The sequence below is a fragment of the Calypte anna genome, chromosome 3 (assembly GCF_003957555.1).
Source record: "Calypte anna isolate BGI_N300 chromosome 3, bCalAnn1_v1.p, whole genome shotgun sequence".
NCBI lineage: Eukaryota > Metazoa > Chordata > Aves > Apodiformes > Trochilidae > Calypte > Calypte anna.
Genome location: NC_044246.1, coordinates 86,281,276 through 86,309,107, shown reverse-complemented (window position 1 = coordinate 86,309,107; position 27,832 = coordinate 86,281,276). Strand labels below are relative to the sequence as shown.

The 27,832-nt window shown below is 42.4% G+C and overlaps 1 protein-coding gene across 1 annotated transcript in view; it reads right to left on the bottom strand.

The window, feature by feature from the left end:
* The window catches only part of OGFRL1 (opioid growth factor receptor like 1), a 78,551-nt gene extending 66,493 nt beyond the window's left edge, over positions 1-12,058 (bottom strand). The window contains exons 1-2 of the mRNA XM_030447405.1: positions 11,929-12,058; positions 4,483-4,594 (exon numbers count right to left, since the gene is read on the bottom strand). The gene's annotated coding sequence lies outside the window, so the exon portion shown is untranslated. The remainder of the gene's footprint in view (positions 1-4,482; positions 4,595-11,928) is intronic.
* Positions 12,059-27,832: the final 15,774 nt, after the last annotated feature.

Below are 27,832 nucleotides of genomic sequence, written 5' to 3'. Positions count from 1 at the left end.
CTACAGATGATGAAGGATGCAAGATGACTTATAGTGCTAATCCTAACAGAAGCCTTCTGAGCACTACTGAAACACAATACAATATGAATCTATGGCAAGTGTACAAATCTACACCAAAAGCTATTTGCCAACCACAGATTACTGAAGGTTCCTCAGTAAACAGAGTATGCTCTCTTGACACTGGAGATACTGCTTTAGCTGCTTACACGTCAATGATGTTTTATAAGAGCTCTGACCAGGACATAAGTTCCTTTTTTAAAACAAAACAAACAAAAAATTATGTCAGACTCTGCAGAGTCTTATGTTATCCATACATATATGAAATGTAAAGGGACAGATTAATGTTTACATTATGTTCCTTCATACTGCCCTATGAACATGCATGCATGTTTGAAAAACAAGGATACTGACAACAAGAAAAAACAAGTTTACAATAAAACTCTCTTTACCAAAGGCATAGGTATTTAAAATACATACCAAAAAGATGCATATCTTCCCTCAAGAGTGAATACAGTAGTGCTTTCAGCATCAACTTAAGTCAGTTACGTGCTACAACCTCAATGCTCTTTTTCTGGTATGATAGCAATCATTGTTAAATACCACCTCAATCACATAAAATGCTCTCTATGTCCTGGGGTCATATTTAAGCACAGGGGTCCACCCACACGTAAAACTAGCTGGCAGGACTGGAATCTTGAAATTGTCTCAACTGCCTTCTAGAAAAGTATGAATCAGCTTAATCAACTTTCAGTACTTCCTCCTCTCTCTCTCTCTCTTTTTTTTTTTTTTTTTTTTTTTTTTTTTTTTTAAGGGAAGAGGGAGGAGGATCACTGAACCACTGGAACAGCTGAGATGCTGTGGTATGTCAGAGGTGAACTCAGTCATATTAAATGTCCCATCTCCCTGGTCTCTCCATCATTTTGCAGTGTTGGGCCTCCTCCAATAAATATTTCTTAGATATACTTTTTTTTCCCACAGTTACTTTAATTGTTTCATTTCTAGTTTCCATAATTCTTCTAAGTGATTGCTTCCTACAACATTCAGGATTTCAATTTTAAATGACACTGCAGAGATGCTAAACATACAAAATCATTTCATAAAAACTTTGCAGTGGAGTCTAGAAATTAAGCCAAACAACCTGTACAGCCAAGCAAGCTGCACAGAAATTCACCTCTGAAAACTTAGAATTAATTCTGAAGTTAAAAATGCAATCTAAATGATTCCATTTTTCCTCTTTTTCCTACGAGAAATTGGACAACTTCTAGATATTCAAACTCAGACATCACAAGAAAGATTAGGCAGTATGCAGAAAACGTTTGGCCTAAATTTATATGTCTGTGATAAACCAAATATAAGTTTTAAACAGACAATTATGTTTTAGGTGTCAAACATTTCTTGACGTCTGTGGCAGTTGGCAGCTGCAAACATCCGACTGAAAGCCCCATCTGCTGCTTCACAGCTTCCAGTCGAGGATGTTTACAGTCGCTCACTGTCAACAGCAATACACATTCCTCAGCTGTTTACTTTATATTATTAACATGCAGAGGCCTCCGAGCAAGTTAGTTAAGATCACTACAACTTCTGTTGCCGTGCTGCTACCCACAGATGTACACGGGACTGTTTTTGTGAGTATTTAAGTGAAATTAAGTACAACTTCCAGAGGAACACACGCAAAAAGCCAGGCATCTTTCTCTTCAAGCATTATTATATTGCCTATTTTACACCCAGTAAAGGCATGAAAAGAGCAGCTTATTTCCACTGCTGTATTTGTTCTGTTTGCCAAGAGACTAGAGGAATCCTGTCTTGCTCATTACAGAAACTGCAGTACTCCACAACTAAGTTCACTTATCAGTACAGAGACTAAAGATAGCAACCAGCACGGAAATAGAACCAAACCCTTCTTTTTTTAAAGGTATTTCACTACAGAGTCTAGGATTGCTTCCTTCCCCACAGAAAAGTGCATGTGAGGGAATTATGTGATATTAAAAGTTATTTTATGCACTATTTGCTTCCAAATAAAACTGTGGAAAAAAACCACGCAACCCACAGGGGACTGTGGGGAAGGAGGAGGAAGTTGTGTAGCAAGCTCTGCAAAGGCTTCAATGAAGTTCAAACCAGTGAGAAGATTTCCACAAATTATCTGAGCTAACCAGTTGCTGCTACACTTGGCAGAATGGCATTTCTCACCTAATGAAAAAGCCAAAAAATCTGGCATAATAATGTCCTGGTTGTACAGTTCTGCTGTTTGTTTTTCATTCTATCTCCTGTTTCCTTATTAAGTTAATGATGGGGAAAATTAAAGATTAATCACTGAACTATTTTTCTGAAGTCATATGAAACCGCAGCAGGCACGCAGAGTGATTATATCACTCTAATTAGAAGGTGTTTTTTCCTTGAAAAGCTTTCTTGCCCCAAAATGAAACTACCACACTATAAACTGAGTAGGTTATGAAAAAAATGTAGCTGGAACACAAAAGCCTGCAGCATATTTACTCAAACTGATAACTGTGAAGGGTCTCTATAAATCATTTTCAAAACTCAGGGTTATATTTTCTATACTAAGGTTAAGAAAATTAATCTTTCAGGCAGCAGGTGAAAACAAGCAGAATTATGTTGGGGCCTTTCCCTTTATTCAATACCAACTTTGAGCTATTAAAGCTTCCTAGGGAACCAGGCTTTCTCAATGGGTCAAGTCACTAGGGAAACAAAGCAAACTTTATCAGTGCTGCACAACTCAACATTCCAGGAATTCCTAGCACTTGGCATCTCTATACCACGCCAGAGCCACGGGATCCACTCACCCTCTCCTCTGCAGAGCTAGTATGACAAGCTATGAAACTCTCAGCAAGGTGCTCAAGTTTACAAAGTTGCCAATACAAGGAGACACTGACATCCCTGCATGAGGACTACTGAAGGACAGGAGGGTAAGAAAATGTATTTCTTATAACAATACTTTTGAAAAAAGGAAAAAGCAGCTCCTCTTCTCTCAAGTTCCATCTTATTTATCATAAGCCAGCTAAGAAAAACACAAATAGTCACACTTCAAGACAATATACATGAACTGAAAAAAAGAAAAGAAAAGCAACAAAAAAATTCTTAGATGTAAATAGTTTATTGCATAATAAAAATATTTCAGCTTAATTATACCTAGCCATGAAACAGAGATTAACCTTTAATTTGTAAATATAGTGGTTTAGTACCCACAACCTGAAGTGGGAAGAAGTAGGGAGACTATAAAATCCTATTACTTTGAATCAATTAGATTAACGACATTATGTCAGCAACAGTGTGCAATTCCACTCCATGTATGGTTTCCTTTCCACTTTTAAAGGACATCAAACAGATTATATCTGCCTGAAAGTCAGCACAAGGTCAATCTAACACTGTGAGGCATTTTATCACACAGTATGGACTGTTAGGCAGGAAAATGGAACCAGTTATCTTTATTGCTTTCTTTTTAATTTGTACAGTACTCTTAGAGAGATGTTTAGGCAGAAAATGTCCCAGACTCAAGTATCAATCTACAGGGCTTGATATATGCTCATCCTGCTAAGGTTTTGAACAAATACAGGTAAGGAAAAAGGAACAACATTCTAACTTTTCAATGTCTTCATAAATTTCCACTTCATGTCACAGAAACAGAAATGAGCAAACTGCTGGTGCTTAAGCATTCTCCAGATAAAAAAAAAAAAAACAGTTTTTTTCTCACACTTTTGAAATTTTCAAGCCAGATGAATGGATTATTGATGATAATGAAAAAGGAAAAAAAAAAACCAACACAAACAAAGAAACTAAAAAGAATTTTCCATGTGCTGCTAAAATTCAAAAAGAGGGCCTCTACATTTCATATCACCTTCCATACCGATAAGGTAAATTAGTTTTTAGTCATATTAGAATAACAGTGGAGTAATAATGGATAAAAGTAAAGACTCAAAGACGTACTGAACTTTAAAAAACTTAGCTCTTGGCAATTGTTTCCTAACCTGCTTTGTAGTATACATTTTCAAATTTTCTTGTCAAAAACCTTAAAATATGGGAAAAAATTATTCCAGCTCTTCCTGTCACTGGCAGCACAGGAAGATTAAGTAGATGCTACTTATACGAACTCAAGTTCACAGCTGTTTTGATACAGCGTGAGTATCTCCTATCAACTGTTTCAGATGAATTCGAGTCTCCCAGCTGCATCTGAAGTCACACTGAAATGCCTTGAGAAGCAGGGTCCCTTTGCACTGAGCAGGCAATGGCAGACAAGCAGCTGAAACTGCATCTGATTAGACAGAGAACATCCAAACGTTTGTGAAAGAGATGTCAAAATGTAAAGTAAAAGTATGAACAACATGTAGTACTTTTTCTTGAGCCTCTTTCTAAGAGTCTCTCCTCAATGTCTAATCATTGGAAATTTTAATCACCATTTAACACGCCAAGATGAATGAATACTGTGGTCCACCTCAGTAGAAATTTATCTTGAGAAAAACAACTTACTTCTTGGATACCAGCTGATCCTGCTTCAGTCCCCTTCATGCAAGACACCCACACCTCCAGGGAGAATTGCATTCTTCAGTCACTGAAGAGTGATCCTCAGATTTCCAGGAATCTGCATCACACACATCAACAGAAGTTATTGTAATTCCAGAAGTTCAGATCACATAGTTCTCATTATTAAGACTGCCTGCAAGAAGTCAGATTGCTTCTAACAGCCATTATTAGAACTGTGCCCTTTTCTGTTATACACATTTAAAACTTTCACTGTGTGCAAAGTGACACATTACTCCTGAATGCAGCTGCCTCTCAATTAGAGTAGATAAAGACTAACTGCCAAAGTAGTGTAATTATTCAGAACCCATGCTGAAGTAGTTAAATATCCCAAAGACAGATATAACAACCTATTATTTTAAGAAACATATGGATTACACAACAAAAAGCAACCATGCAATAAATCTGAGACTGAGTGTCACTTCAGAAAAGCAAAATCCCCTGAGTCCTCCCTGTTAAGCCTTTAGGACAGAGAAGGAATTTATTCACACACTCATTCTGGAGAAAATTGGACATACAGAACCCTTTTGTAGGTGGACGGATGGCCAGACACACGAGACAGAATCAGATTATTAGGAAAAAAACAAGCCAAAACAAAAACCCACAAAGAAATAGAGAAATAAAGAGACTGAGAAGAGCACAGAAAGAATACAGTAACAAGACCTAAAGTAAACCTATCTGTAGTAGGAGGATACACACATGACAGTTCTGAAATCTGTTACGAGCACAAAAGGGGAAGTAAAAGAAACACAGTAAGTAAGAGCTTATTAACTTAAATGTGTATACTTAAAATATATTATTTATAAATTTCCACTCTTGACACCTTTTGAAGGTACTTGAACCAGTTCTGTGTGTGACCACATGAATGAGGATGGCTTTCAGAAACACACCTTCTCTATCAATCAACCAGTTCCAGCAACAAGTGAAGGCTAAGGAGGGATATCAGCATTACTTATGCTCTGCTACAGAGTCAGTGAAGAGTACAGTGTTGTTTATTACTCTAAGCTTCAAGATCACGAGGACATCACTGCGAAGCCCACAAATCTTAAACACTGGCAAGAAAGGAAGGTGCAATAAGTTCAACTGTGCTTTTGTATCAGCTGGCAGAAGTGGGTAAGGCCCAGGTGGATCAGAGCTGATGCAAAAGGCCAAACAGCCAAAAGAACCATGGCCCTTCTGTTCCACTGTAGAGCAGAGCAGAGCAGGTGACTAGCCTGCAGTGACAGAGCAGGTGAAGCTGTGCTAAGTATGCATCCCTGGGTCAGTTCCAACACAGAACACCTTAAGTTAGTGGTTTTCTGTTTCAGGTAAACACAAAGAAGGTGTACTGGGTCAACATAAGAATAGAGCATGTATTTGGACAACACAACAACCTCCAATGGCAAAATGTCCTTCTCCCTGTTATTTGGGAGAGGAGCTATTGAAGAGAGTGTAACATACCAACCCCCAAGCTTAGCAAAGAACATTTACTTAGATCTAAGAGGGTGAACAAACTACCTACAGCACAGAACTTTCTCAGCCTCATTGCCCACATTGAAAGGGAAGCCTCTGGCACAGGGGACACATTACAAGCGGCATGTGACCCATAACTGAGATCCCTGCACAAGGAACCTGACAAATATTTGGGCTGACCAGAACCATCTTCCAACACCAAATTCTGCCCATACATCCTCTAAGAATTTCTGGGACATCTTCATCATGTATTTGCACTTTCTCAGTAGTTACGTTTCTTAGGTCCTTTATTCAGGATACATAATGTGCTCTGGTGTCACACCTCAGAGGAATGTATTTTAATACCCTCCTGTACTCTTGAAGACAAGCAGTGAAATGAACTCTGACCCTTGTGTTGGTCCAATGGCCTTCACATCACATGCTACAAGTTTACCCTGCTATTTCTGATTTCAGGGTCAGTTGATCAATGCAGGAATCAGTTCTACTTGCCCATAGCCAGGGCACAGCACCCATCCCAAATCCTCTGCAAACACAGGGAAGGCCTTTTTCTCTTTCTATTGCTCCTCCCCTTGTACAGAGCTCAAAGACACAACTGGGACATAAAGACTCTCCAAATAATTATCACAATTATAATGTTTGTCCTTCATCTCCAGTAGATCAAAGCAAATACAGCCTCAGACCAGAAGACTATTTTTACTTTATGTGCTCCATAGTGAACCATACAAGCCCCAGACACTGCAGAAGAGTCTGCAAGGCTTTAGTTTATACTTTTTTACCTATTAGGCTGTGCAATGTATTGATTATTCTTGCCCCAGAGGGACTTGGAACATTATCAGAAATTAGATCTAGAAGCAAGAGAACTTCTGGTTACAATGCTGAGAAACACATCCACAAAAAGTGTGGAGAAAGCAACTTCATTAACACCACCCTGTGCTAAAGTAATTCAGAAACTGCTTGTTTATTCATGGCATTATGCAAGTAAAACACAACAGCAACATTTAAAGAATAGAATTAGAGTTCATGTGCAGCAAATGCATAAACCTTTGAAAAAAACAAACTGGGACAATACACCTACTCAAGTCCCATTCTTCACTGAAATCCAACAGTCTCCCCTTTCCCTGGGTATGACCAGGATTAGGGTGTGAGGGAACGGAATAAGGCTGAACAACATCCTCAAGGTAGTTAAAGACTTGATTGTTTCCACAGTTTGTAATTAAATACTCTGACCTACCGGATAAAATGCTGACACCATACTGACAGAGCCACAAACCTGAAACTCATTAATGTTACACTTGAAAATTTCTCTTAACCTGTATGCTTATCAGTGTGAAGAGGTTTTTCCTCCCAGCTTTCCAGAAGCAGAAGCTACAAGAGACTAACACGCATATGGAAACACTCAAGTTAAAAATCATTATACTGAGGGCACAAGGAGACAGAAGAAATCCTCCTGCTACCTTTAGGCACTGAGAACTGAATTATCCTCCTTTCACCTCAAAATTTCTAGTCTAGGTCACAAAGAACTACTTTAAGTGCTTCCCACACACAGCCTTCTACAGACACAAACAAGTGGTGTTAACTGCATTTTGCTCCTGATCAGCAGAATAATTGCCCAGATGGAGCCCAGAAAAGGAGCAGAAACAGGGACAGAAGGACACCTATGAAATCGTTTCCTATCCAAAAAAAATTTCTGATGTTTATTTTCAAAGAAAAGCCCCAGCTTTTATAGTAAGCTAAAAATCAGCGTTATTAGAATGCATCTCAACAGCTCCAAGAACAGCTCTCAGTCGCCTAAACTCATAGAAAGTTAATAAATCAACTTGCCACGAAAGCTGTTATTTAGAGCATGTGTCATTGAAGGAAAACACTGAAGCAAGACCAGACTTTCTTATTCTAATGTATTAATAACTAATCCCCTGGGGATTATGTCAACCATGTCACATTAGGATGGCTTGGATTCACCGTGACTGGCAAGCATGTTAAAATGCAACTAAACCCATCTACATTTGCACTCTAATTCATGGTTCTTTAAAATTTTAGATGGTTACAAAAGAAAGGTATCTGTGGGAGTAATGGTGATTAAGACTACACTGTGTTTTATTCAACATGGATAGGCATAGGCAAAAGTTTTGTTGAAGAATAATGTAAAACATACTTTCTACACGTCTGAATTTAAAAGAGAAGGAGGAACTTTTCTTTGCATCATGTACTTGCTATGGTAGGTTTTACTATTATAAAAAGCACATCTGTGCAATACCAGTTTTTTTTGGTGCAAAGGGTTTTATATGCAAATGGATGGATTAACAAACTGGAGCTGAGAATGAACTTTTCCGGTTTCTGTTAATTTATGGCCTGACATTACATTCCTTTCATGCAATGCCATAATCTTCAGTTAATGACTTCACATTATCCTCCTCAGCGTAATCTAGGAACGCAGATGCAAAGAACATCAACCATCACTGTTATAAGCCTCTCATTCTTAACCCTCAAGGATTTAGGTGCCTGATAGAGTTTTAGATATGAATAAAACTTCAAACATCTGTGCTCAGCTGCTACTACTCTTCAAGCACAAAACTTTCTGACAGTGGGTACATGTATCAACACTGAAGCCTTCTTAATGCTGCTTAAACTAGTACCACACATCCAAACCTCCACACAGTTCTCAAACCCATCGAAACACAGGAATGTGCTTTTCAAAGTGCAACTTCCGTATCTGTCCTTTGTCCTAACAATGAAATCAAAAGTTTGGGAACTGACCGGCTGCACCAGAAACCTTTATGTGCAATATAAACACCAGGACAAGAAGCGTTCAGGTTACAATTCCCCCTAGGTCTGTGTCAGCCACAATCCAAACCTTGGCTTCCATTACCTCAGTTGAACACCTATGCCCTTGTGGTGAGGCCATTTTGCTTCAAAGCCAATTGCTTTGTCCAGCAATTTCAACAGGAGAGGCTTAACCCAGAAGTCCCTGCCACAGAGCAGGGCAACACATTCAAATCCCTCTTCCAAATCAGCGAGATGACCTAGTGAAGAGCCTTTGGAAAAGGGGGCCTTGCTCAGACATCTCATTCCAGGACAGTGTTTGCAACTGCAAATAATACCAATGGATCAACACCTTGACCCAGCTATACTCAAGCCACTATAAAAGCTGACCTGAGTGACAGATCTCTCTCTACATGTCCTGCTAGCCACCTGAGGCACTCTGCTCCTTGCCCTCTGAGGTGGACAGAGAAAACCTTGCATGGCCTTTCCCTGCAAGTCACACAGATGGAGCAGGTGTCACTTCTTGGCTACTGGGTATCACAGCAGCTGCACATCAGGTATTTGCATGCTCCAGCCCTTGAACTACCTTGGGCTTTTTGCCTTCTCCTTCTGTTAACTGTACAGAAAGTACAGATGTGTGGTCGCTGTCTTTATCTTAATTCAGCATTCTGAAGATTCAGTGAAACGAATCCCATGCAGCATTTTCATCCATAGCACTACAATTAACAAAACTCAAGCACAGGATCTCTTCCTTAGCACTGAAAGCACCTGCATGTTGCTGGAGGCAGCCCTGATGAAAATGCTCCCTCAGATGACCCCACCCCTGGGGTTTAACAGCTCCGTATCTTACAGAGCAGCAGGGCAGCTCCTGGGCTGCAAACACAGCTTCAACATCACATCTGACTTCACAGTAAGGGAAAGGGATTTCAGCTACAATGGCAGCATTAAGAAAATAGCTTAGAAAAGTGTAGCAGCACTGTCAGGGCTCTAACTTTCTAAGTAGACTTACAATTAAGAATAAGAGCTATTAATTAGCTTTTGATTGTAACAGCAAAGAGCTAATGATCTACTAGGAATCACAAACTGCATTCAAAATTTAGTATTTCACTCACCTCACACAAGGATACAGACAGACATAGAAATTCAACATAAGACACATGAAGTCTCAACACGCACACACAAAATCTTACTGGTGCTATTAACTCATCGGGAAACATATTCTTCTGAAAGTGAACGTAACAGAAACTAATCTTTACTTAGATCTTTCCATAGCAGCCTCATAAGTAATGTTTCCATTCTCAGAATCTATTTACATTTTGGTTACAACAAAGCCATGGACAAAATTATAAAGCAAGTAGTGTGCACTTTAACACTAGGGTACTAGGTTTGACTTTAAAAGCCAAGCTGTGGTGGTTTGGGTTTTTTGGGGGGTGGGAGGGGAGGGTGGCTTTTTTTCTTTTCTTTTTCAGAGAGGGGGTGTGGGCAGGATAAGCAGAGGGAGTTATCTTCTGCAATCGACCTACTGAAACTTAGCTTTCTTCATCTGAACAGCTGGAGTTCAGAAGAGCTTAAAAGAAAAGAGTGAGCCATTGTGTTTTGACTCACAGTAGACACAGAAGTAACCTTCAAGGTTACCTTGCCCTATTTGTGGCCTCAGGAAGGAGAAAAAACACAATTTCAGCAAAGGAATTTCTTGCCTGGCTGCAGGCCACACCCGCCACAACAACTGATGGCAGGAAAGCATTTGGATTCACAACTCTAACCCTAGCACCCAGCCCGAGGCAAAGCAAAACTTTCTCATTTTCGGAGAAGAAAAGAAACTCTTGCTCAATAAGTAGCAATTATGCTGCAGAATTTATATGCTGAGCACGGCTGGATGTAGGAACACCAGATCAGTCAACCATAGCTTTAGCGCTTTGAGTATGATTAACAGAATGAACTTTCAAAGGTCAATTAAATGTCAACACATTTTAAAGAGGTATTCTTAAGTTGGGGCGATGCCTTCCAAAGCTGATGTGCCACTTTCACCTTAAAGTTCTACCCATCCTGTACTTACGTGTGCAGATATAAATACAATAACTGATTAAGCTTTGATAAGTTACATTCCTGGCTTTCCTATTGCTAAGCTGTTCTTTACTGCTTGTGTCTAACTAAGTACACATCCACACTTCTCCCTCTCCCCAAAATTTCATTTCAGCTGTTCAGTGTGTGAGTGAAAGGAGAAGAAAAGGAGCAAGAACAGCTTGAAAGTCTAATAATTTATTACATGAAAACAAGAATAGGCTTTTGATATGCAACTGAGCTGCCTGGATGTATAACGGGGAGGAAGGGGAGGGAGGGACTGTAGCAGAATTAATTACGAACACATTAATCATGATTTTAGTCAGACCAGTGACACATCTTTTCACTTCCAAAGGTTTCTGGAAATCCAAACCTCAGGTAACTAGCTCGAGACATCTTAAAATTGATGCTGAAAAGCTGAACACTCAGAAGAGATCTACTTAAATCGCCTCTCAAACTTGATGCTCATATCATTTCTTAGTTCAAAAAAAAAAAAAAAAAAAAAAAGTCCTCATCTCAGAAGAAAGTAAAAGGATCAAAACCATGACCAAGTCCTTACAACAACACTATAATTATCCTGACATATGCTGTATTTATTCAAGAGCAGAGCTGACAAATTACATGAGGGCTGAGACAGACCGGCGGAGAGTCGCACTCTGTGCAGCTGCGAGAAAACGGGCGGGAGAGTTTTGCCTTCCGAGGATCAGCGGCCCCTGATTCCCTCTCCACAGGTAGGTCTAACTCCACTCAATTTTAGGAAGAGTATTCCAGGCGGTACCCCCGCCGGCACCTGAGGACAGTCCTCGCCGGGTGTGGGACCGGGTGCCCCGGGTAGCTGCCGGGCATCCCGCAGACAGGGGACGGGGCAGGCAGCGTTCTAAGTTTCTAAAAAGTTCCGAGCCCCCGCGGCTGCCTGACCGCCCCCGGCCCCCCGGAGCCCGCCGGGAACGGCCGCCCACCCGGTCGCTGCCGGAGCTTCGTCCTGCCCGTCCCATCCGTCCCGCCGCACCTGCGTCCGGCGCCCGCCCGGGAGCGACGGGCGTAGCGGTCAGCCCGGCCCGGCTCCCGCAGGTGCTCCGGACACAGGCGGGGGGCTCGCCGGTCGCCGCGCCTGTTCCTTACCTGCTCGAGTCCCGCCGAGCCGTGACGCTGGGCCCAACTTTCCCCTCCGGACGAAACTTGCTGCAGGCAACTGACCCGCTCCCGGCCACCGCCTCCAGCCCGTCCCGTCAGGCGGGGCGGAGACCGGGCCCGGCCCCCGCCGGGCCTTGCCACAGGGGCGGAGAAAAGGGGCGGGGGGAAGCGAGTCGCCCCTAGGCGCCGCCGCGGCCGGGGCGGGCCGGGCCGGGCATTGTCCGCCCCCGGAGCGCCCTTCCCGGGGGGGGGGGGGGGGAAGGGGGCGCAGGCTCCTCCTCCCCTCGCCATGTTCTTTGTTTCTCCGGCTCCCCTAGGCCGTTCCCCTGACGGCCGCGGGCCTCTGGTGCCGCCTCCTCGGGGCCTGGACACCCCCATCCCGCCGCGGCGGGGCCAGAGGAGCGCGGCCGCCGCGGCCGCCCCGGCCGCAGGTGACCAACTCGCCGCCGCCCGGCGCCCGAGAGCCACCGCCCCCGCCCGGGGGGATCCCGTCCCGCTCCACCAATTAGCTCAGGGGGAAAGGGGCAGCCCCGGCCAATGAGGCGCCGGGGAGCTCGGAGAGTCCCCCAGGGTGAACCAATGGGGCGGGGAGCGCCGGGCAGGCCCGCCCACCCTGGCGCGCAGCGCGGTGAACCCGGGCGACCGCCGTCCGGGCGCGGCAGGCGGGGGGGTCAGCGCAGCCGCGGGTCTGGCTCGGGGCTCGGGCGCTGTGAGGGGCGGGGTCGCCGCTCGGAGCTCCGGCGTTGAGCGCGGGAGGGGGCGGGACCCGGCACAGCGAGTCCCGACCGTGACCCCGCCGCGACTGGGACGGTGTCCGCTCAGCGGCGTGGCCGGCCGGTGGACTGCTGGGCCTGCTGGCCCCGGCCCCGAGGCCCTGCCGCCCCCGATACTTCTTGAAGGAAGGGATGGAAGGCAGAAAGGGCGTGCGAAGAGATAAGAGTTATGTCCCCGCCGGGGTCCAGAGAGAGAAGGTGGTAGGGACCGCAGCAGTCACGTCAAATGAGAAGCAACAGTCTCTTGTCACGGGCCAAAGCTTCCTCTGATTACTCCTTCCATTAGTTTTGGAGTGTAGGGATCACAAAGTCCCTTATATATGGATGTATAGTGAAGTGAGTGAGTAGAAGAAATAAAAAAATAATAATTAAGAGGTGAAAGCCACTTTCTTGGGGTCTCATGGCTTTTCCCATGACTGTTTTATGCTTATTTGTTGACGCATGAGTACACTCAGAAATACCCAAAAAGTCACAGATCTCAAAACTGGATGTATTTATTTTTTAAACTCAAAATCCGCGTCGTGGTTTGAACTTCCACTATGTTATTCCAGTTCTCAAGTTCTGGCAAATCTTTTTTTAGGTTATCCTGATTCTTCTCTCCTGGCTATCCCAGCCTCCCCATTAGGAAATTTCATCAGTACACCCCCATACTTTAGTACCAACTTTGTGAGTGAAGCTGTTAAACTTCAGGTAGGTGTACTGCCTGATCCTTCTGGAGCTTCCTTCTGCAAGGCAGTGTTCCCTCTGTGGGATCTCCCTTTACCCAGTTTCTTATCCATTCTGCAGCACCTCACCAACCCCTGTAACAGTTTCCTGCAAAATCATGTCCTGCTGACTGAGGTCTAATCATGCTGGATCTCCTGCCTCCTCCTTGTTCAAGAACTTTACCTCTTACAGAGGTGCTGTGTTTGCCTCAGAAGATTTGCTTTTGACAAAGCCCTGTTGTATTTTATCCCACATTCCACTTCCACCTGTTTAATTACATTTTCTTACACATTTGCTCTCAATCCTTTTGTGACTAACAGTGGCAGACAAGAAACGTGTAGCTGCTTGTTGCTGAGTTTGAACCCTGGCAGTAAGAGGATGCTGGTGGCTAGCCCACATGGGCTTCCTCCTGCCTGGGAAAAAAGTCTGATTTTTGCCCTTTAACGAGGTTTGCCATAGTCAGAGTCCCACCCATGGACAGAAGAATAAGAAAGGGTAAACCCAGCTTCTGCACCAAACACTTCATCTGGTGACCATGGGAGAGTCATCAATATTACAAGTAGCAAAAATAGACTAAACTTGGATTTTTCTTCTGTACTTGGCATGGAAGTGCTTCTTTCTCAGTCTTTTGAGAGCTGAGTATCAATACCTAAGCACAGTGGTGCCAGCATCCTCTCACTTATATCTCAAAACAGAGACTCAGCTTAGATTTTTTGCTTCATTTCTGTTTCTCACTTAAGGTCTGACCTCCTGAGCCAACTTGGTACCTTTCCGGTGTCTGGGGGTTTTAGCCCAGAAGTTCAGGCTTTGGTGTTTGTAAGTCTTGTCTTTCCTGTCACAGCTGGGAGGAAGTCCAGGAACAGAGCCTGGGCATGCCACTGGAGTACAAATCTCTTGCCAAGGACTGTCCTGTCCCAACAATTCACAGCTCAAGTTGAACAAGATGCAAGAGATGCTGAAGGAACAGTGACATCTAGGATTTATGCATGGAATAGTTACCTAAGGGTTCAGCCAAATCTCAGCAGCAGAGCAACCCAAAATTCTGGAGTTACTCAAATCCATACTCCAGAAATCCCTCCTGCAAATGCCACATCCAGCTTCCCGACACATGGGTAAAATAAAGTGTCTGCAGATACCCAGGTGATTTGTAGCACCTTTATGAGCTGCCACTGATATGATAATGGTATGATCCATGGTAATTGGCAATGTTCCTGCTCAAAAACTGTTTCAAATGGAAGAAAAACACATCTTAAGCTGTTTTCACAGGGGAAGAACTTGATGTTAGCATTGAATCTCACTTTTGCCCTGGGCTAACAGTAGGGATGGGCAGGACTGCTCAGCTGACATCTAGTACTACATCAATAGTAATCTCTCAGCAGGCTTTAAATCCCAGATGGATTGATGAGAAGGCTGGATTAGCCCAATCTTGCCAACCTTTGAAGAGCTGAACAGTACTGTTTTACACTTAAAATAGCTTGGTACATACATGAAGTTCAGTCATGTATTTAAGATGTGCAGGGTTATATTTACTTGCTTTTTTTTTTTTTTTTTTTTTTTTTTTCCCAGTCAATTTATTACTGTAATATCTGTAAGGGAAAGTTATTATACTCTGCCAAATAAATGCTCTTTGATTTAAAAATTGTGTCTACTTTGTTACAGGCATGTTTCTCACAAACACAGTAAGTCAATGGTGTCCTTGTAGTGATTAATAGAGAAGCCATTCAGAATCCTGGGGAGGCTGGGGGGAGTTAGGATTTTTTAATTACCAAGATAATTTCCTCATCAAATCCATTGCTCAAAGACAAAACCAACTGTGTTTTACTCACTTTCATTGCTCTAGTAAGATGAAGAAGTGTTGAGATATACTCCCAAGAGGTCATCAGAACTACAAACAAGGTTGTGGACCTGATGTATACACACAGACTGATGTACAAAGCCTGGGGTTTATTGTACTGTAAGATAAGCTGAACAGAAGGGGAGGAGGAGATGAAACGGGATTTGGAAAGAAGACGTACCTACCCAACATGACATCTGATTTGCAGCAGAACTTCTGTGTGGGAGGCTAGGAGGAAGAAAAAGCACAGCAATTTTATTTTATTTTTTTAATGAAGGACAAATACACTGCAATATTAAGGGCCAACTTAATCGTATCTTCTTGTGTCATCTGATCCAAACTCAGGAAATGTGTTTCAAATACCTTTCAGACCAATACTCATTGCCACCCAGATTATTTCCACCAGGAAACCAAGTCAAGAGTAGAGTTGGGAGAACTGACAAAGTTTTGCCTTCTTGTAGAAGAATATATCTTCCTCTATATTGATTCAATACTCCTAGCTTTCTTCCAGTCTTTTCTACCAGAAAGAAAGAGTCCTCAAGTTTCTCTCAGGATGGCATTTTCCACCCTTCCTTTGCAGCTGTGACTGCCTGTTCTCTGCCTCTTTGGCTGTTCCCAGTCACAAAGAAGCATCATGTTCAGGCTGATGTTCCATTTCTGGCATCATGGCCTATATAATTAATACTGAAATTAATACTATGCCATTTTTCATACTCCAAAAATATTTGTACTAAAAAAGTTACAAAGTTAGGCCCTCCTCCAGGCAACACATTTCAGCAGTACAAAATTATTTTCTGCGTAGTCCAACTTTCAGTACACCTTTTGGGTTTATAATGTCTGGCACAAGATCTGATGTGGATTGGCTGATAGATACAACCATCATGAACCTACTTAATAAATAACACTAAGACTGAGCAGTTCTTCCTCTTCATTTCTGAATGAAGGTATAAGTCAGAAAAAATCCTGTTCCAAAATTTGTTTTCATCTCCATTTAAATGATAGTTTCTCATCTGCAGGAGATGTAGCATGTATATATATCATTTGTGCAAGAAGGGTTAGATCTTTGCCCTCCACTGTTGTCTTCAGTGCTGGAACAGTGCTGAGTTTCTCTGAAAACACAGCAAATGTCTTTGGAAAGTAGCTGATATCCAGTTCACTACTTCTACCTTCATGCACACAGTGAGTTATACTTGAGGACTGGTATGTAGTGTTTAGCCTTCAAAAAAGACGATCAGAGTAACTGGAATATTGTCTTGCCTTTTTGCTCCTCTGAACTTTAAAGGAAAATCAAGGCAGCTTAGAAAATACTATTTTGCAATTTAATTAAAAGTGACTTTTAGACTTCAGATCTCAGTTGTAACAAAATATTCCTCTTGACTGATATGGGTCAATGTAGTGCCTCACAGGGATGCCCACAATATCTCCAGTATTACCAGTTACCCTCTTCAACCTCGGTAATGATTAATAGCATGGTTTAACTCCATACAGCATAATAAGAGATATATGTGCTAACAACAAAGTCCTGAGTGCCCTAACAAGAGTAGATATGACCCTATGAGGAGAGGCTGAGGGAGCTGGGGCTGTTCAGCCTGGAGAAGAGGTGGCTCAGGGGAGACCTCATCGCTCTCTACAACTCCCTGAAAGGAGGGTGTAGCCAGGTGGGGGTTGGTCTCTTTTACCAGACGACTTTCAACAAGACAAGAGGGCATGGTCTTAAGTTGTGTCAGGGGAAGTTTAGGTTAGATATTAGAAAGAATTTCTTTACGGAGAGGGTGATCAGTCATTGGAATGGGCTGCCCAGGGAAGTAGTGGATTCTCCGTCCCTGGAGATATTTAAAAAGAGACTGGATGTGGCACTCAGTGCCATAGTCTAGCAACCGCAACGGTGGTTCAAGGGTTGGACTTGATGATCTCTGAGGTCCCTTCCAACCCAGCCAATTCTATGATTCTATGATTCTATATGATGTATGCATGACAGCATATGCTTGAGATCTCTGATGAGCTTCATTGGGCAGTGCAGCAGGTAATTCCAGAGTAATGCTGTGGTTGAAAATAAAAAAACCCAACAAAACCAAAAGACCACAGCTGATTCCCAAGAGATGCAGAAGCTCTGTCTGTTTTCAGGCCATGTTATCAAATAATTTGCAACTTATATTTGAAACAACAAAACCCTAAATGAGTAGTGAACATACCTAAGTACAAATACAGGCATGACAGCTTCAATGCTTGTGTTTGCTTCACACTAGGTATTGCAGCTCTTCTTTTTTCCTAAGCTGGCAGCTTTGGAAGAGAATTGGGATTTTTCCAGTAGTTGTTTTGAATTGCGTTCTGCTATTGTCTGATAGCATCATTAGCTGAAACCTTAGTCATGAAGTCCAAGTGAAGCCAGGCATGAGGAAACTTCAGTACCTGAGGCCAGCAATAAGGGCAATGTGACTTTGAGTCAGTGTTGGAAGAATGAAGGGCCCAGCTTTGCCATTCTGGTATCAGAGGGCTTTTCTTCTTAAGTTGTGTTGCTAAGGGCAACAGGACAGTTTAGTTAGTGCCACTTGAAAATGGTAAAAAGCAAAAAACAATCTAATATTTAAAACAAAAAATTGGGCAAAAGTAGAAATATTTCTAAGAAATGTCTTGGCAGACACAGACAGTATTTCTCCTGGTACAAGATTTTACATATTTACTTAAATTTAAAACAAGTTATATTTGTAATATTGTAAGAGAACAGTAAATGTCTGTAGCTCTTTGTACTTTCTACCAGAAATAGACCAGAATATTAAACTTATAATTTTCTAGTGAGTTAAAATTTGAAGCAGAATTGAATACAGAAACAAAAGAAGGAAGAATTAAATACTGTATTGCAGGAATTGGGATTTACTAATTTTTGGACAGTCTTGTGATGGCAAATGTGTGTTACTGTAACGCGTGTGCCGTGCTCAAGCTTTTAAGGATCAGGGCCGTGTACATGCTGAGGAGATGCCTTCAAACAGCACAAACTCACAATTCGGTTTTACAAGACAAGCTGCTCAGTTCCCACTTATTATATGAGTATGAATGTCTGATGATACTAAAAGCCTTTTTTTTTTTTTTTTTGTCAAAAAGATACTTTAAAGCTCCAGGCTCTCCATGTTGTTCACTAAAATATTTGTACAGTAAGTACAGTATGAGAAGCAAACAGATAATGTCACAATATTTTATCACATTATTATTTTGATAATATTAGATCAGTGAATATGTTATTCATGTTCAGCATATTATTAGCATATTATTTTCTATAGTAAATTACCAGTAGCAGTAAGCAGTAGTATTTTTATTACAGTTTAACTGGTGGAATGTAATTAAAGACTGTATCATGGAGGTACCAAAAAAAGTTGAATTAAAAAGCCTAACTGGAGTTCTTACATTTCCTGACTTGTGAGTGCTTGATTTTATAGCATTCTTTTAATGTAGCTTTGGTAAGTAATTTCCTTTTAAAGTAGGAGGAGAAAAACATGTCAGGGTTGAAGTCTTTGGATTCTCAATTGGAATTGCAGCCACCTGAAGCAGCATCTGTTTGCCTGAAGCAGTAACTTATTTTCTGTAGGTGAAGCAGCACAAGAATAGGTCTGCTTGCTGAGTATTAGTGGTGGGGGCAGCCCACGGAGGATTTAGGGAGCTTGGGTGTCACTACAGGACCTACCACACTGTGTTTTCATGTGACAACTCCTCTACTTGCTTCTCTTGAGGACAATCCATTGATCCACAGCGCTGCTTCCTTATCACCACCACCACCCCAGCCTGCAAACTGCCATGCATCTGCCTCATTCCTTCCATTTCTTTTCTTTTTGTAAAATTCTTGGAGATCTTGCAATGTAAAGACCAATGCAAAATGGTACTGGAGAAGCAGGTGCTCTTTCCAAACACTTTTGAGAGAGATCTGAGCAAAGGAAGAAAATGAGCCAGAAATGGGAAGAACTCTGCCTGATCAAGTGAGGAGCACTAAGAACGGGTGAAACCAAAGATAGAAGATCCATATCCTCCCAGTACACCTGTAGAACTGGTAATAAACCTGTTTTTCAGGTCTCAATAGTTGCAATAGTACAGATACTGAATTTCTATGTGTCCCTCATCTGTCCACAACAGAAAAAAAAAAAAAAAAAAAAAGCTTTATGGGCAATTTCATGTTTTCAAGTTCATAATGAGAAAAGTTCTAAATCACGCTGTCACTTCTTAATTTACTCAATGTGGAAGATGACTCTCAGGCACTAAAATTCCTAGAGATCCCCTCTGTACAGGCAAGGTTGGGTGTCTGTGCTGAGGGGAAGGATTCAACCAGTGTTTGGTGAAAGAACTCTTTCAACCTGAGCTGTGTGTCTGCAAGGGCCCTTATCCCACCCTCATCTTTGCACCTCACCCTCGTCTCGGGATCCCACCCTCATGTCTGGATCCTGCCCTTATTCTCAGTCACCAAAGCTTCTCTTTCACTGGGGATTTCACCTGGAAACACTCTTCCAGATCCAGAACAAGCTGTTTGGTTCTCATTGTTTTCATGGTAATATCCTAGTGAGTTTCAAAAGTCCACTTAACTGACAGCACTATTATGGTGGAATAGCTGGAAAATTCCTGTGCTAAGGCATATAGTGCTGCCTTACCTCACAGTCACATCTAACACACTACTAAAAAAAAAAAAAAAGAAGTTTAGAAACATCATAATACATGGTTTTGAATAGAATCTGCATTTTTTTTCTATCAGCTGAATGACTGAATACTTGTGTTTATTCAGCAAGACTGGGAAGGAGCTGCTGTGGCAGTAACTTCACGATGACAAGTTCTGACTGCCAGGCAGTGCTGTTTATAGTAGGTCATTGCTCTCCTCAGTGCCTGAGACAAATATTAGATTCATTGGGGGATCTTTCATCAGAAGGGTAATATGTTGAAAAGCAGCTTGGTCAAAATTACTTTGCTCTTAAACAATTTCTAGCAGTCACAGAATCTGAAATCTGATTTATTAATTAAGTCCTATCAGCACATGCTCTGAATAAACCAGCATAGCTGAACCATGTCCCTGTTAGGTGAGATTTAAGGGCATGACAAAAGTTTGTAAAATATGCCTCAGCCCACATTTCCTGTAAAGGATACAGCTTGTTATTTTTCATAATATGCTGAATATATTTTCTTTATATATTGTTTTTTTATGACCTGTGAGAGCAATTGTAAAACTGAAACGTGGAAGAATGAAGGGAAAAAAATAACTGGGCTATGCAGAAGAAGCTGGCATATCCTGACTTTATTATCTCTCCTTTGAAGGAACAGATCGGAACATATTTGGCCAGATTTTCTCCAAAAGACATACATACTTAGAAAGAATCTTTGCTTAAATATTTGTCGAGTAATTTTTCAAATAGAGGTAAATGACATATAAAGAGAAATAAGCTGATCTTAATGAGAACAAAGGGAAATGGAATGAGAAAGCCTATTAAATAGTAACACATAGCTGAGAGTATCATCCTACGGCACTTCTATGGGGCCACTGGAAATAGTAACTGGTCCCACAGCATGTGACACATATCTTGCAGTCTGCTCAGTGTTGGGTAATTATAATGTACTGAGCCTGTATGTTCAAATTAGTCCTTGGTAGGAAAAGGATTTCCTGAGCCCCAGCAGTTAACACCATAGCCAGATGTACACAGCTTGGTGCCAGTCTCCAATGTCTCTGTGCCTCCAAGACTCCAAGCCCCAGGCACACGCCTCTCCTGGCTTTCCAATTCTTTTTGCTGCTGTTGTGTTTTTGCACCAGGCTGTGCTTCCTTCTGGAGCCTGGGGGTCAGCAACCCAAAGTGCAGCCTCCCCACCAGGACCTGGCCCTCGTGGCCAGCGTGCTGCAGCCCCCCGGCCTTTGAAGTGCGTTTGGATGCCCCATGTGCTGACATCAAGACACATGGATGATGGGGGGCCAGCAGTATCTGAGGGGCTGAAGGGTTGGGCAGAGCTGCTTTTTCCTCCTACTGATCTGTACTTCCCTACATCCCCAGCCAGCCAGTGGAGACATCCCTTGGCATGGAGCAGGCTGGGGGCTGGAGGGACCTCTGCTCTGTTCTGACCCTGTTGGAAGGGGACTGCCTGCCTTCTCCCATGGGCCCTGGGAACCCCGTCCCTAACACAGCCTCACATTGCCCACCTCCATCTCAGCATCTCTCAGTGCCTTTCCTGTCCCACAGAGCCAGCAGCAGCCCTTGCCCTCTGGCCTCCCACAGCCCCCATACATGATAAGGGGGTTGGAAAGTGCCACACACAGAGCAGCAACATGGGTACAGCTGAATAAATCCTGAAATACTCATTCAGGCTGTAGCATACAATAAAATCACCCTTGTTTGGTACCGCAGTAGTTTATGGGGTATTACTGTGGTGCCAGGGTCCTGCCTACCTTGACTTTGACCCAGTCTGTACAGTTACTGCTGTGGGCAGCATATTGCCCTCTTTCCTCTACTGTAGTGCATTTTCTGGGTTGCTCCTACACCTTTTTCTGATCCTTTTCCTCCACACTAGAAAAAAAAGGCACGGACCTTTTTCTGAGTTCTTCTTTCTTATACCAAGGCACTGTCTAAGAGCACTGGGTTATCTCTGGTTTCAGCTTCATTGCTGTTCCAGGTCTATACCTACTTCACACAGCCTGTGTAATGTGGTACTTCAAGCTTGTGGTGTCACTTGGTAAGCTTCCTGACAGCAGGAAGTCCATCTCCACATTGCCCCATGCTGTGGTGGCACCTCTGCAGCCATGACCTGGCTGCTGTCCACACCCTCACAGGAATTATGGTCCTACTTCTCCAGTTCCCCATTCCCTCTGTGGGGTGGGTGTCTGGTATCCAGACAGACTCACTGAAATTGTTCATCACAGGTTGTTTTTTTTTTTATTTGCTTTGATTAGCCTTGTTTCTTGTCATGCCTGCCATTTGGCTTTGAGAGTGTAATGAGAAATTGGTTTGGATGTCACCCCTTTGGGCACTGAATCAGTGGCAGAGGATACTGCCACATACCAAGCATCTTCCCCTGAGAACAGCCCATCCACATCCTTCCTCAAGCATCCTCCTCATAGCCCACCTTCAGAAACCACAGGAATACTGCACAGCGATCGCACTGCTCCTGGCATGAAATGTGAATGTGCCTGGGATGACATTTTGCCAGGAGTGGACTGGGATTTCATACAACTCACCACAGGTACTTACACACATGAATGCTTGGCTAGACAGTAAGTTTTGCCTTGTAACCGGCACAAAGCACTGATGCACCAGTGCTTGTGGCAGCAGATGACTTGCCTACTTTCTTCCAGACATGAAGGTTCCAGATCCATGCTACATCCCTTCCCTGGATTCACAGAAAGCTGCAAAGGAACCGTCTCCTGTCATTTCTCTTCTCCTGCCTGTTGGGACCAGCTCCAAACTCATGTTTCTACTTTTCATAGTTCATTTCTGAAAACTTCTGGTCTTCTAGAAACGCTGAGATTGGGAGGAAAAAAACCAAGCAAATCACAGCATGTGTGACACAAAGCAAGAGGATAATCAGTGATCCTTGAGAACTGGAAAATCCCTTCTCTGTTAATTAGCAGGGACTTGAGTGCAGGCCCTGTTTGTGGGCCAAGAGGCAGCTGTCAAGGGCTTGTGTATGGGCAGCCCAGAAACACTGAAGGGATGGAGAACTGGAACACCAGAGCTTTCCTTGAGTTTCTGAAATCCAAGCCTAATTCTCACACATTGCAGTACAGAAAGGATGCTGAACAACCACATCTAGCTTCAATGGGAATTTTCTCTGTACCTGCTGTATTGCCTCCTCATCTGGAAAAACAGGGGGAATGGTTCCCTAACATGACAGAAAGCTCAGGTTTAAATTCAGTAATTGCTTTTAGAAAATACTTCAGGATTCTTGGACAGTAGACTTTGTGTAACTATTGCTGGTTATCACTGCTTTCTCCTTGGGGATGAAGAAAGGCTGTAGCAAATATTCAAGGTAAGAATAGCAACAGGGGACTGATACTGCATTAGTGTGCCGGATGGGTGAGATGAATGTCATCTTCCTTTTATTTGCCTTCATAGGTCCTTTCTCTCTCTTTTTTTTTTTTTTTTTTTTTTTTCTTAATTTTTAGAGATTTTCATAAGGAATGGTGATTTTCACCTTATATAAAATGGACCAAGTATCATCAGGGAGGTAGCTAGTAGGAGTTTTCATGCCCTTAGTTTTGGTCCACAATGGCAAGAAAATTGCTTAGCAATCTTCTATATATTTGTTTCTATGGCATTAGGCTATTTGACGTTCAGGAAACACTATGTTGTAGACATAAACACACCGAATCCCTAGTGGAGAACATCTAAAGAGAAATGCAATTTTCCCTTAATAAAAAGGTAAGATAAGTTGGCCATTTGGCAGATCTTTGCTCGTGACACAGGAACGCTGTGGGTGCTCGGAATTCATTCCTATTGTCCCTGGGCTGAATTGCTTTGAAAAAGGTCACATGAGGAGGAAAGGAAGTTTTGACTTTCACATGCCTGTTATTGCTAAGGAAACCACTTCCTTGGTATTCACATATTCAGCGTGTCTCCAGTTTTGGCTCTCTGACAAATGACATGGTGCTACTGCATCAAGTAACAAAGAAGGGTGGGGAAGGCAGTTAGATAACTTGACGTGTTTGAAACCCCAGTGCAGGTTTTGTCTGTCTGCCAAACTTCAAGTATGCTCTGTAAGAGTTAGCAGTGTCTTTTGTAGATGAGATATCTGGAGTTCAGAAATATGGAAAAAAGGTTCTGGCCTAAATCTCAGCAAGCTCAGGTAATTCAGAGGATTTCCTGGGTTGTCGCAGTGGCAATATTCTTACATCACTGTAGATTCTGGGAGATCAGTCTTCTGCTACAAACACACCTCAGTTATTCTCAGTGTAGCATTTACTTCAGCTTTCAAGTACGTACTCGCCTTTTCTTTGGCATTCAGATACCACGAACCTGAGTATCCTCAGGTGCCATGGTGACTTCATTAAAGGTACTTGGATTTGAACTTTTCTGCCTTCTTATTCAAACAAGGAATTAGAGGGAGTGACAAGCAACTGTTGGTTAAGACTGAGAATCTCCACTGATGTGTTTGGTTTGGGTTTTTTTTTTCTTTGAAGAGGAATGAAGCAGAATTTCTTTGAAGTAATCTATTTGCAGATCTCAGTCTGGCAAGAAAATGTATCATAATTAGGCTTATTTCTACTCTAATGGAAAAAAAAGTCTAGTGTGCTTCAGGCTAGAAGTGGGTTTCACTGTAAATATACAATAGCTACTGAGATTACCAGAACCAAGCATGAGGCATGCACAAATCACAGGAATTGAACAGCTAAAGCCCTGCTCAATTTACTGAGAGGCTACTGAGCTTTTGATATGTCAAGATCTATTTGTCTAAATGTTATCTGTTAAAACAACATAATGTAGTGAAGTGAGCCTAGGACTGTGAAGGCCAGAAATCAATATTCTAATCTTGGTCCTACCTCAGATGCATTTGGTGGCCCCAGAGTACTTGTTTAATCTTGCTGTGTGCTCACCAGAGATAAACCAGTTCGAAGATAATAAACTCTACTGAAAAGCTGCACAGATCAGTTCACAGCTTCTGTGTGCCTCTCTGAAGACCTGAACTGTTATATAAACATTACCACTATATGCAGGACTTCTGAAGGTTTGTCTCCAGGAAAATATGTACCACTGGATGTGAAATTTCAGATGCCCTCACACCATGCAGATTTCAAGCACGGCCTGGTGGCAGCACAGAAGCCAGAGTATCTGCCATGATAATGTCTTTTTTCTTCTTCTTCATTTTTTTTTGTTGTTGTTTTTCTTTCTTTTCCCTTAAATGTGTTAAAACAATTATTTAAAAGAGGTTCAGGTGTTTTCTCTCAGAGAGTGTCCTCATTTTCATTCTGTCTGTGGCAGGAATAAACCATACTTCAACAGAAGGTATTTGCTTAATGTAGAAATAACAGAGAGAAGGACCTATGGTCTACTTATTTAGGAAGTAAGGTGAGATAATAATTGTGATTTCTTCTGGCTTAAAGTACTTAAAAATGTGCTGGGTTTCATGCTGTACTCATTTTCCCTAATATCATAATTTCTAAGTGATTATCTTACTAAAGACTTAGCAGAGCTCCACTCATTCCCAGCCATCTCAGAAGGGTTACCTGAGGTGAGACAAAAGGTAGTCAAGAACTCCTGAGTGAAGCCATAATAACCTTTTCTACCTTTTAAAAAACAAAACTACTGAGACAAACAAAAAAAATCTACCAACCAATCAACACCACCACCAAGCAGTCTCTCTAAACTAGGAAAGGAGAGAAATACTGGAGTACCCAGGCCCCGGAAAACTGTGCAGTTTTGCAGCCCAAAAGAGGAGCATTTTGTGAAATATTCTGGAAAATGCCCAACTGGACATTTGGAAATTGCTAAGAAAAAGCAAGTTCTAAACTAATAGGGCCTACACTTACTGATATGTGTATTATACAGTCATTCCTATATGCAGAAATGAGTCCACCCCTTGTAAGGGCCATGGGTTTTTTGTCCCTGCATTGGTCAGATGTTGTACAACAGCTGTCAGTGCAGGCTGTGGCTGGCAGGTGGTAGCTACACCCACCCCTAGACATGGTTTTGCTCACCATCAGGAAAATCTGGAAATATTCATGCTGTCCAAGGAGAAGTGGTGCATGGGGGTGATGCAGCCTGTGTTGCTAAGCACACAGTGTGCTATGCTGCTAAGCAGGCTGGACCAGGCAGAGCCAGAAAGTCTGGAGGCAGCTGGGTATCTAGTAAGCTGCATGCTACTATGCATTTACATAGCTTAAGTTGCAGTAAAGCCCCAGCAGTAAAGGGTTAAAAGTGTTGGGATGGAGGGCTGAAGCCCACACAGACCACATCGTAACCCATCCTGTCCTCAGAGGAAAAGGACCTGGGGAACATCTGCAAGAAAAAGAGGCTCAGTCCAACTAAGGAGAAATTTAAAGGCAAAAATGTAAAAAATAACTGAAATTAAAGCACATGTGGCCAGGTCTGGCAAAGCTCATTTACACAAAGACTGAGGGATATCTAGATGCCCCCAACGAGCGGAGCATAATGAGTGCAGTGGAAAGGCAAATGATATTCCCCTCCTTTCTGGTTAACAGGTCTAAACCAAAACAACCGTTTGCTTGTGCTGTGTGATCTTACGGTTCCTTTATGTGAATCATTTGACAATTATTTATTGCCCACTGTGTCTATTAAACTATTTCCCTGGGCGTCATCTTCACCCTGTCACTGCCAGAGACCAGAGTCCCCCGCAGTGGCTCCCGGCAGCAGGGTCTCTGTCCTCTCTCTTGTCTCTGCTTCTGTTTCAATCCTCACAGAGCCACCGGCTTTGGACAGACGAGCCCATGTCTGATTTCATTTCCTCCAGTGTAATCATGGACTTCAGCTGCTGTGCTTTTCATTTACACTGACGTAACCAAGATTGAAATCTGTCCCACAGCAAATATTTATCAGAGCATATCAAAGGAAAAGCAGATCAGAAGAGAAACAAGCAAAACAGTGAATGCCATTAAACTTTGCCAAGGCAGATTTCAAAGTCAATGAAAACCACCCCAGAGACACAGAGCTAAAATGTAGGACAAAGTAGAACACTGAAAAAAAATAAACCTAAATTTCCAAACTCTGATGTCCCGCAGAACATTTTTAATTACTTGTAACTTCAAAAGATTAAGAAAGAAAACACACACAGAACTAACAATATGACAGCAAAGTCAGTGACCACCATGCTGCTGCTTTGGTTAATATCTTGGCTTTGTTATTTATAACCATCACAGATACCTGCTTGGGTCAGGTACCTTTTCCTGTAGTAGTAAGAAAGCAATAGGACAACATTCACAATTGGCTTTCAAAATGATATAAAATAACAGGATCCCACACTTTAATTAGATAATTAAAACTCTGTTACTGCTTTGGTACATGCCAAGGACACTCAGTTTCTTGGCAACAGACCTCTAATTTTCCTTCTTTGATATCCAGGTCACAGCCATTTGGATGAGAGGCTCTTTTCCAGCAGCAGTGCAGGGCAGTGGCACACAGCTTCCCATCCTGCTGTCAGTATCCTCCTGAAGCTGAGCATTTTCAACTATAATTATAAAAGCTGTTAAATGTTAAAGCCCTTATAAAGGGTAGTTCCTCAATATTCACAAAGGTCAGGGGACATGTAAGCATATTAAAAACTTCAGTAGTTCTGTGCAACACAAGCAGCTTCTTAAAATCAGCAGCAATATTGTCTGTTCCAGCTAAAAAATTTGGACTGAAAGGGTAAAGAGAGAGAAGGAAAAAAACACATTACATCCCAAGCTCTCCAGTTTCTTTGCAAGTTAGGTCTACCTCATCCCTGGCCTGTCATCCCACCTTCATATGACAAAGGGGAACACTATCCTAAGAGATCTATCACCTGTCCAGGTTTTGTGTGGAAATGGCATTATGTGTGTGAGGAGTGCTGACTCAGCTAGCTGGAAGAAAAACAGAGAGCCCTCACCAGCTTTGCCTAAGCTGCCACCACTGAAACTGCCAAGCCAACTTCAGGAAGC